Source organism: Bombina bombina, chromosome 3 (assembly GCF_027579735.1).
Source record: "Bombina bombina isolate aBomBom1 chromosome 3, aBomBom1.pri, whole genome shotgun sequence".
NCBI lineage: Eukaryota > Metazoa > Chordata > Amphibia > Anura > Bombinatoridae > Bombina > Bombina bombina.
The window spans coordinates 1,174,358,628-1,174,370,960 of NC_069501.1; the positions used below are offsets into that span (position 1 = coordinate 1,174,358,628).

General features: G+C 36.9%; 1 long non-coding RNA gene across 1 annotated transcript in view; it reads right to left on the minus strand.

Annotated features, from left to right (window-relative positions):
* Positions 1-11,936, minus strand: part of LOC128652128 (uncharacterized) — a 31,454-nt gene extending 19,518 nt beyond the window's left edge. The window contains exon 1 of the long non-coding RNA XR_008401275.1: positions 11,845-11,936. This is a non-coding gene — a long non-coding RNA (uncharacterized LOC128652128). The remainder of the gene's footprint in view (positions 1-11,844) is intronic.
* Between the last annotated feature and the right edge of the window lie 397 nt (positions 11,937-12,333).

Below are 12,333 nucleotides of genomic sequence, written 5' to 3' on the forward strand. Positions count from 1 at the left end.
TTTTATGGTTTATATGGTCCCTAGTTCTTTTTCTTTGATCTTTGTATGGATGTTAATTGTATTAATGTACAAATTACTCTCCTTACGTTAATATAGTTAAAGCCATCTAATTGTATAGGCTTCACTGCCATTGCAATTTGTGCCTAGTGTCTCACACATATTAGTGTATCTACTTCTACTATAGGCATGTTATGCATTGTACGCTTCTGTTGATGCAACTATAACTGACTACAATAAGCGGTCCAGAATTTAATCATTAGTATCCCCCACTTACGATTGGTCTTATTTGATCCAGTATTTTCCTTTCACCATGAACATATATATAGTAACCCCTTTTTGAACATAACTTAAGCATAAGAAAACGTGCTGTTTATAACATGGTATCTTTTTTTGGGTAATTACTGCATTAACATATATTACATAACTTTGAATATACTTAAGGGTTATAGATTACGTTCTTTGATAATGATTTTTATGTTCTTTTGTATTGACCCAATAGCCATTCCTTTAATTCACTCTATTTCTGATAAACCTGATGTAATTCTTTAAAGGATTACTTTCCTTTTTTTTTAAGTCTAAAACAGAACATAGATTTTGCATATAAAATATGATATAAATGTAAAGTACCTTCTTATTGTTTGTAACAAAGCTCCCTTTTGCCTTAAAAGTATATTTTATTTTATGGCCATGACATCACGTCATCCAGCCCACAAATGTGGGCCGTCTAAGGGCTAACAAACTCGCCAATCATATCTCTTAATTTTGCATATAACTTACATATATTATTGGCATTCAACGCATGCGCAATAACATTTCCTTTCTCTCGCATGCGTGCATTGGGGCACTCAAGCTTTCTTGGGACTCAGACAGGCCTGCATCGCTCCAGTATTGCACTTAGATTTAGCGTATATATGAGGTCAATCCTCTTTTTTAGATAGTTCCTCTTGTGCAATCCGTGAGCCTATTTGGGTGCACACCTGCCTGAAGCTTACCCGCTGTCTATATATTTATATTGAATGCTGATTTCAATTCAATATTATGTTATTTGATTATAGTACATAGGTACGGTTGTTACCTGGGTATGCTAGCTCCCTATTTTAATCTAAGTTTTACATATACCTACATTGATAGTTTTTTTCTATCTTTTATTATATTTATTAAATGTTAAGTTTTAATATTCAACTAGTCTTGGACAGCCTCTTCTGTCATATACCTACATTGATAGTTTTTTTCTATCTTTTATTATATTTATTAAATGTTAAGTTTTAATATTCAACTAGTCTTGGACAGCCTCTTCTGTCATATAGTTACTCTACCTGTTCTTTTGAGTGCTCTATAACTATCCAATTTCCTCTTCCTTTAATACCTCATTCCAAATGTACCTGAATGTTCTTTATTAGCTGTTAATCAAATGTAAATGTTATTTTTAAAACTGAAAAAAATATTTAAGACAAAAAAAAGAAAACGTAGGTACTCTTGGTTTGTGTTTAAATGCATATTATTTATAGTTACAACTTAACTTTAATTCATTTGTATGTCTAACAACTGATAGAAAACCTTTTTTTATGTTTTACTTTTAATATATGCAATGTAACAACTGATTTCAACCAGATATACATTTAATTTGCTACAGTAAAATTGCTAGAGAAATTGAAGAAAGAAAAAAAAAAGCATTTCTGAAATTATGATTAACATTTTTTAGCTGCTATGGTCCATTCAAGAATTTTTAGATTACACATTTCACACCTCTGAATAGATGTCACTTTAGATTAATAAGAAACTAAACTTATTGAAGGAAAATTAGATATGCATTAAAAACAGAACAATAAGCAATTAGAAATTAATCTATTTCAAGTATTTGAACAAGAGCAATAACTCAGATATTGCAAATAATCTCCAGTATAGGGCACCTTGATTGAGTGAAGTTACATTAATGACACTGCATGGAAATTTAATGTTCAACAAGCTTTTGAAATGAGATTTTGGGGCAAAGGTTGGGTTGGCATTGAAGCAAAAGTGGTATTTTAAAATAGCAGGAAACATAGTCAAAGTTAACATTTTCAAGGTTGCTGGTAATAGACGGTCCCCAGCAGAGCTGTATATTCTTTATTTGCTTTCCATTTCCCAAAAGAATAAACTAAAATAGGAATACTCAGCAAATAATCATTTATATCTAACTCAAATAATATGTATTAGTCTCCCAGTTATTAATTTAAAAATACCTTTGTATTACTCTGTATCTAAGTGTTTAATCATTAAAAAATACTTTTAATAAAATATGACGTCAATGTTATCTTCATTATTTATCGGCAATACTTTTTTCATTATTTTTTTTCAAGGAAAATGGCCCTTACTAATGCTATTTTTTTCTGATCACAATTCAAATTCTCAGTACTTAAAGGAACAATAAATGTAAGATATAATGATGCATTCAAACAAAAGATTAGGCTCAGATTAACATGTAGATGTATTTATTTTTTTAAGGTTTCATTCGTTGTTTAAAGGGACAGTCTAGTCAAAATTAAAATATCATGATTCAGAAACGGCATGCAATCTTAAACAACTTTCCAAGTTACTTGTATCCTCAATTTTGCTTTGTTCACTTGGTATTCTTTACTGAAAGTTAAACCTAGGTAGGCTCATATGCTAATTTATAACCCCTTGAAGGCCGACTCTTATCTCAGTGCATTTTGATAGTTTTTTTACATATAGAGAATGTTAGTTCATGTGTACCATATAGATAACAGTGTGCTCACTTCCGTCAAGTTATTTATGAGTTAGCAATGATAGGCAAAAATGCAAGTCTTTTAAAAGAACTGAAATACATGGGCAATCTGCAGAGGCTTAGATAGAAGGTAATCACAGAGGTAAAAAGTATATTAAGATAATCATGTTGGTTATGAAAAACTTGGGAATGAGTAATACAGGGATTATTTATCTTTTAAAACAATACAAATTCTGGAGTAGAATGTTCCTTTAAATATTGACAAAATAATTGAATAGTTTTAGTGTAAATAAAACAATGTAACACGTTTCTTTCTCTGCTGTGGCCAATTACAGACAGTTATAAATAGGCCACTAGAGTGTGGAGCCAATTGCTGTATGGTATATAACAGTGCTTTGCACTTCCATTTCTAACAGCTCACAATGTCATAACGGAATTGCAGGGGAAGGGGACAATATTAAATATAGCTGCAAGCAGCAATAGAGGTGGCCAGCGCATCATTTTTGCAAAGCCATATAAGTAGTTATGTCACAAAATAAAGCTATACAACAACTGTTTACAGTTCTAACATAAGTATTTGGAAAAAAAAACGCATTTTCGAAATGTTTGCATTTTTTAAAATGGCTACCACACCATATGACCTATACTTTCAAAATGAATGAATGTTACTCTAGGTGACAATATATGGTTATACAGCAAATTTCACAGCTTTAACATAAGCGGTTGGAAAGAAAACACAGTTTCAATTTTTTTGCGTAAACCAATATGGCTGCCACAGCTTGTGACTAATTCCTTCAACATGAACAACTGTGACTCTAGGTCACAATATAAGACTGTACAGCATAAGCGGTTGCAGAGAAAATAGACTTTCGAAATTTTTGCGTAAACCAAGATGGCTGCCCGATCGTAAGATATACAGCCTCTATATTATGCACAATAGTGCTCACTATAGATGTCCATAAACATGGCAAAAATAAAGCATTTTTGTAAAACAGTTTTTGTTTTATTATTAATTTAAATATATCGTTAAGCAATTTTGAACAATTCAAAATGGCTGCCAAACAACATGACGTATCAACTTTTCTTGAACAAATCTGAATTTTAGTCCTAAGATAACTCTATAAACAAAATTTCAAGTCTGTCCCATAAGCGGTTTCGGAGAAGAAGATTTTTAGAGTTTGTAAAAATGGCGCATACGAAACAAAATGGCCGCCAAGCTATGCACTGTATGGCTTTCAAATCGCACATACTAATGCTCACTATAGACCTCTACAATTTGCAGAAGTTTCATGAAAATTTGCAAATGTTTTATTTCACGAAGGCGACTGCGCAATGCGAATTTTAACTGCAATATTGTCTTTAAGGGTTATGACTATGTGTAATCATGGGTCTATTACACTGTAATATTGTTAAATATTGTAAAACTAATGTATAAAGTGCAAAATTCCGCAATTAAATGGCGATAAAAAGGTTAATGTCTCACAGAAGCCATGTTGATTATGGAAAAATCGCAATTTTAACAATCTTGGTAGAGGACGTTGCAACGAGCATATGTGCAAAATTGCGCTTTATTGCACTAAGCGGTTTAAGAGAAGAAGATGTTTAAAGATTTTCGCAAAATGCAAGATGGTTGCTACATCATGTGACCAAGTCACTTTTTTGAGCAATGGCAAATCTAGGTCATAGCAGCACTAAGCACAGCAAGTTTCAAAGTTGCAACATAAGCAGTTCCAGAGCTAAAGATTATTAAGCAGTTCTCGAAATTTGTCGCAAAAAACAAGATGGCTGCGTAACCTTATGACCTATGAGTTCAATATTGCATGAGATGTAGCAATGCAATAGTCTGTACCAGCATACCTGATTTCAAGAGTTTAGCATAAGTAATTTGTGTTTTGTGAGCAATTGACTCAAAAGAGGAAGTATTGAATTACAAATAATTACGATAATCATAAAACCGATATTGCTGCCGCATCATGTGACTGATTCTCTCCTAATGTGCAATTATGAATCTAGGTCACAATATAAGACTGTGCTGCAAATTTCACAGTTCTTACATAAGCGGTTGCAGAGAAAATAGACTTTCGAAATTTTCGCGTAAACCAAGATGGCTGCCCGATCGTAAGATATACAGCCTCCATATTATGCACAATAGTGCTCACTGTAGATGTCAATAAACATGGCAAAAATAAAGCATTTTTGTAAAACCGTTTTTGTTTTATTATTATTTTAAATATATCGTTAAGCAATTTTGAACAATTCAAAATGGCTGCCAAACCACATGACGTATCAACTTCTCTTGAACAAATCTGAATGTTAGTCCTAAGATAACTCTATAAACAAAATTTCAAGTCTGTCCCATAAGCGGTTTCGGAGAAGAAGATTTTTATAGTTTTTAAAAATGGCGCATACGAATCAAAATGGCCGCCAAGCTATGCAATGTATGGCTTTCAAATTGCACATACTAATGCTCACTATAGACCTCTACAATTTGCAGAAGTTTCATGAAAATTTGCAAATGTTTTATTTCACGAAGGCGACTGCGCAATGCGAATTTTAACTGCAATATTGTCTTTAAGGGTTATGACTATGTGTAATCATGGGTCTATTACACTGTAATATTGTTAAATATTGTAAAACTAATGTATAAAGTGCAAAATTACGCAATTAAATGGCGATAAAAAGGTTAATGTCTCACAGCAGCCATGTTGATTATGGAAAAATCACAGTTTGAACAAACTTGGTAGAGGACCTTGCAAGGAGCATATGTGCAAAATTGCGTGTCATTGCACTAAGCGGTTTAAGAGAAGAAGATGTTTGAATATTTTTGCAAAATGCAAGATGGCTGCCACATCATGTGACCAAGGCACTTCTCTTGAGCAATAGCAATTTTAGATCATATTAGCACTAAGCACAGCAAGTTTCAAAGTTGTAACATAAGCAGTTCCAGAGCTAAAGGTTTTTAAGCGGTTCTCGAAATTTGGCGCAAAAAGCAATATGGCTGCCAGAGCATGTGACCTATGAGTTCAATTTTGCATGAGATGTAGCACAGCAATAGGCTGTACTAGCATACCTGATTTTAAGAGCTTTGCAAAAACAGTTAAGCAGTTATGGGCAATTGAATACAAAGCTTGGCGAAATAAAAAGAATAATAATAATAATAAATATAGCTGCAAGCAGCAATAGAGGTGGCCAAGCGCATTGCCTATGCAATGGCATACAAGCAGCTAAGTCACAATATATAGCTATAAAGCAAGTTTTTGCAGTTCTAAGATAAACAGTTGGAAAGAAAACACATTTTTGAAATTATTGCGTTTTTAAAGATGGCTGCCACACTATATGACCAATACTTTCAGCGTTAACAGATGTAACTCTAGGTCACATTATATGGTTATACAGCAAATTTCAAAGCTTTAACATAAGCGGTTGCAAAGAAAACACATTTTCGAAGTTTTTGTGTTATTCAAGATGGCGGCCATACCATGTGACCAATACTTTCAACATGAACAGATGTAACTGTATGTCACAATATAAGGTTATACATAAATTTTCACAGTTCTAACATAAGTGGTTGCAGAGAAAATAGATTTTCGAAGTTTTCGCAAAAAACAAAATGGCTGCCAGAATATATGATATACAGTCTCCATATTATGCACAATAGTTGTCACCATAGATGTCAATAAGCATGGCAAAAATAAAGCATTTTGGTAAAACGGTTTTTGTTTTATTATTAATTTAAAAATATTGTTAAGAGTTTTTGAACATTTCAAAATGGCTGCCAAACCACATGACGTATCAATTTCTCTTGAACAAATCTGAATGTTAGTCATAAGATAACTCTATAAACAAAATTTCAAGTCTGTGCCATAAGCGGTTTCGGAGAAGAAGATTTTTGTAGTTTTGAAAAACAGCGCATTCGAAACAAAATGGCCGCCAAGCTATGCAATGTATGGCTTTCAAATTGCACATACTAATGCTCACTAACGACCTCTACAATTTGCAGAAGTTTCATGAAAATTTGCAAATGTTTTATTTCACAAAGGCGATTGCGCAATGCAAATTTTAACTGCAATATTGTCTTTAAGGGTTATGACTATGTGTAATCATGTGTCTATTACACTGTAATATTGTTAAATATTGTAAAACTAATGTATAAAGTGCAAAATTACGCTTTTAAATGGCGATAAAAAGGTTAATGTCTCACAGCAGCCATGTTCATTATGGAAAAATCGCAATTTTAACAAACTTGGTAGAGGACCTTGCAAGGAGCATATGTGCAAAATTGCACTTTATTGCACTAAGCGGTTTAAGAGAAGAAGATGTTTAAAGATTTTCGCAAAATGCAAGATGGCTGCTACATCATGTGACCAAGGCACTTCTGTTGAGCAATGGCAAATCTAGGTCATAGCAGCACTAAGCACAGCAAGTTTCAAAGTTGCAACATAAGCAGTTCCAGGGCTAAAGATTATTAAGCAGTTCTCGAAATTTGTCGCAAAAAACAATATGGCTGCGTAACCTTATGACCTATGAGTTCAATATTGCATGAGATAAAGCATTGCAATAGTCTGTACCCGCATACCTGATTTCAAGAGTTTAGCATAAGTAATTTGTGTTTTGTGAGCAATTGACTCAAAAGAGGCAGTATTGAATTACAAATAATTACGATAAACATAAAACCGATATTGCTGCCGCATCATGTGACTGATTCTCTCCTAGTGAGCAATTGTGAATCTAGGTCACAATATAAGACAGTACAGCAAATTTCACAGTTCTTACATAAGCGGTTGCAGAGAAAATAGACTTTCGAAATTTCCGCGTAAACCAAGATGGCTGCCCGATCGTAAGATATACAGCCTCCATATTACGCACAATAGTGCTCACTATAGATGTCAATAAACATGGAAAAAATAAAGCATTTTTGTAAAACGGTTTTTGTTTTATTATTAGTTTAAAAATATCGTTAAGCAATTTTGAACAATTCAAAATTGCTGCCAAACCACATGACGTATCAACTTCTCTTGAACAAATCTGAATGTTAGTCATAAGATAACTCTATAAACAAAATTTCAAGTCTGTCCCATAAGCGGTTTCGGAGAAGAAGATTTTTAGAGTTTGTAAAAATGGCACATACGAAACAAAATGGCCGCCAAGCTATGCAATGTATAGCTTTCAAATTGCACATACTAATGCTCACTAACGACCTCTACAATTTGCAGAAGTTTCATGAAAATTTGCAAATTTTTTATTTCACGAAGGCGATTGCGCAATGCGAATTTTAACTGCAATATTGTCTTTAAGGGTTATGACTATGTGTAATCATGTGTCTATTACACTGTAATATTGTTAAACATTGTAAAACTAATGTATAAAGTGCAAAATTACGCAATTAAATGGCGATAAAAAGGTTAATGTCTCACAGCAGCCATGTTGATTATGGAAAAATCGCAATTTTAACAAACTTGGTAGTGGACCTGGCAAGGAGCATATGTGCAAAATTGCGCTTTATTGCACTAAGCGGTTTAAGAGAAGAAGATGTTTAAAGATTTTCGCAAAATGCAAGATGGCTGCTACATCATGTGACCAAGGCACTTCTGTTGAGCAATGGCAAATCTAGTTCATAGCATCACTGAGCACAGCAAGTTTCAAAGTTGTAACATTAGCAGTTCCGGAGATAAAGATTATTAAGCGTTTATCGAAATTTGTCGCAAAAAGCAATATGGCTGCGTAACCTTATGACCTATGAGTTCAATATTGCATGAGATGTAGCAGAGCAATAGGCTGTACCAGGGACGGACTGAGACCAACAAGGGCCCCCGGGCAAAAGTGTGGCAGGGCCCCCCACCTCCCCTTTGCTCCACCTACCTACCTCCTCATCTCCTCCTCCTACCCTATTGCCCCTCCCATTTCATGTGCCCCTCCCACCTCCCTTGCTCCTCCCACCTCATATGCCCCTCCCCCACCATGTTTTTACTTGCCATATAAAGAGACAATTTTTTCCTTAAAGTCATTACACACACACCTGACTCACACAAGCACGGCACACACACACACACACCTGACTCACAGAAACACTGTACACACACATCTGACTCACACAAACACTGCACCCACACACACACATCTGACTCGCACAAACACTGCACACACACACATACATACACATCTGACTCACACAGATACTGCACACACACACCTGACTCACACAAAAACTGCGTACACACACACGCACCTGACTTACACACATATCTGACTCACACAAACACTGCACACACACACACACCCGACTCACACAAACACTGCACACACACACACACATCTGACTCACACACCTGACTCACACAAACACTGCACACACCTGACTCACACAAACACTGCCCACACACATCTGACTCACACAAACACTGCACACACACACACACATCTGACTCACACAAACACTGCACACACACACACATCTGACTCACACACACACACCTGACTCACACAAACACTGCACACACACACCTGACTCACACAAATACTGCCCACACACATCTGACTCACACAAATACTGCCCACACACATCTGACTCACACAAACACTACACACACACACACACACATTTGACTCACACAAACACTGTGCACACACACCTGACTCACACAAACACTGCACACACACACAAATCTGACTCACACAAACACTGTGCACACACACCTGACTCCCACAAACACTGCACACACACACATCTGACTCACAAACACTGCACACACATCTGACTCCCACACACACCTGACTCCCACAAACACTGCACACACACACATCTGACTCACACAAACACTGCACACACACACACACACACATCTGACTCACAAACACTGCACACACACACAAATCTGACTCCCACACACACCTGACTCACACAAACACTGCACACACACACACATCTGACTCACACAAACACTGCACACAAACACCTGACTCCCACACCTGACTCACACAAACACTGCACACACACACACACATCTGACTCACAAACACTGCACACACACCTCCTCCCACCTCATATGCCCCTCCCCCACCATGTTTTTACTTGCCATATAAAGAGACAATTTTTTCCTTAAAGTCATTACACACACACCTGACTCACACAAGCACGGCACACACACACACACCTGACTCACAGAAACACTGTACACACACATCTGACTCACACAAACACTGCACCCACACACACACATCTGACTCGCACAAACACTGCACACACACACAAATCTGACTCACACAAACACTGTGCACACACACCTGACTCACACAAACACTGCACACACACACATCTGACTCACAAACACTGCACACACATCTGACTCCCACACACACCCGACTCCCACAAACACTGCACACACACACATCTGACTCACACAAACACTGCACACACACACACACATCTGACTCACAAACACTGCACACACACACAAATCTGACTCCCACACACACCTGACTCACACAAACACTGCACACACACACACACATCTGACTCACACAAACACTGCACACAAACACCTGACTCCCACACCTGACTCACACAAACACTGCACACACACACACACATCTGACTCACAAACACTGCACACACACAGACATCTGACTCCCACACACACCTGACTCACACAAACACTGCACACACACACACACACACCTGACTCACACAAACACTGCACACACACACACACACACCTGACTCACACAAACACTGCACACACACACACCTGACTCACACAAACACTGCGCACACACACATCTGACTCACACAAACACTGCGCACACACACATCTGACTCACACAAACACTGCGCACACACACATCTGACTCACACACCACAAACTCTGTAACACCCCCCACACAAACACTACACACACCTGAATCACACACCAAACACTGCAACACACCACACAAACACTACCCTACATGCACTGAAACATATTTGACTACAGAACAAGATCCATACTCTGCATCATCTTAAATTACTTATTTATTTAATTTGTTTGTCCTATTTATAGGTACTTTTCCAAGAGTAGACAGAGGCAAGCAAGTAGGAGTTAAAGCCCTGAATTAAGTGTGTAATAAAAGTTATAACAATCAAGCTAAAAGAGATGAACGATTAAAAGGACTTTTGTGTCTTACTAGCCAGATGTAGCCAGTCTTCTGTCTATTTAGATTAAATAATCTGCCTTCTCTTCTATGTGAGATAGCATCAATCATAGGCAAAGTACTTTGCAGTGATGGTCCATGTGGAACTTTACTTAGTGGGCTGTGAAACTACTGGTGCTGCCCTATTTATTGGCCCCCTCATACAAAATAATTGCTTAACTTTAACCCCTGCAAAGCATGACAGAAATCTGGAACTAGCCTGCATTTGTTTATAGGAGCAACTTTAAAGCAGTGTTCAAGTTGTTCCCTAAAAAGTTATTGCAATTAGCAGAGCTGCATGAAGTGAGCTTTGTTTTTTAAACTGTGAGATAAGCAGCAGTTTACATTAGATTTTTTTTAAAACAAAGATAAACAAAGCTAAGGCTCTTACCCTAAAGCAGTTCAGATGATAACCTGCAGACACGGACAGCTGCCTTTTGAACTACAGGGAGGACGCTTTCTGGTTGACTAGGCAACAACCAAGCCTCCTCCCCCATCTGCGACTCACAACAGAAAAGTGACAGATAGGGATATAACCTGAAGCTGCTAAGTACAGTATTAGTTTTGTAAAGCAGCATTACAGTGTTATTTTGCTGTATGTGCGTGCACCCAAAGCTCAGTAGGTTTAGAGGCAGACATTGTAATAAAACATTTAGGGTGTTAGTAGAAAGACTGTTTTCTAAAATCTAACTGAAAAATAAATGGTTCTAACATTAACATATAGTGAATATGAACAAGTAACATATATTATGAGCAGATTACAACTTGAAATCATGAATGATTTGTCCCTTTGCACTGACAGCATGAACGAGTGTGGTGTTTTGTACAGCTGCCCGGCTGCCATGATCATAAGGTTAAAGGTTGAGGGTTCTCCTGTACATAAAGGGAGGTGATGGTGAGCAGTGGTGAAGCAATCAGAACCAGCAAGAGAAGAAAAAATATCTGCTTCTTACCACATTCTCCCTCAAGTAAACACGGATCCAGCATTATAACAGCTCCTAACAGTACAGCTCACAGGAGACTTGCAGATGCAGATCATCATCTGCTCCACCCACTTCCTCTGTCTCTTTCAAAACTGTGCGCGCAGCACTTGGACTGCCTGTGCGCGGGAAATAAACTTTTATATGTAAATAATTCTAAAAATCAATATCTTCTCACAGCTCACAGCCCCCCAAAAAAATTGCAGCCAAAAAAAAAAGGTTAATGTAAAATAATTATTATAATAATAAAAAATCCTTAATGCAGTATGATACACCTGCCTGCAGTGGTTAGGAAGGGCCCTCTCAAAGAAGCCGGGCCCTCGGGCAAGGGCCGAATTGCCCGACTTGTCAGTCCACCCCTGGGCTGTACTAGCATAACTGATTTTAAGACCTTTGCTTTAGCAGTTCAAAAGTTATGGGCAATAGAAAAAGTGGCGGAATAATAATAATAATAAAAAAAAA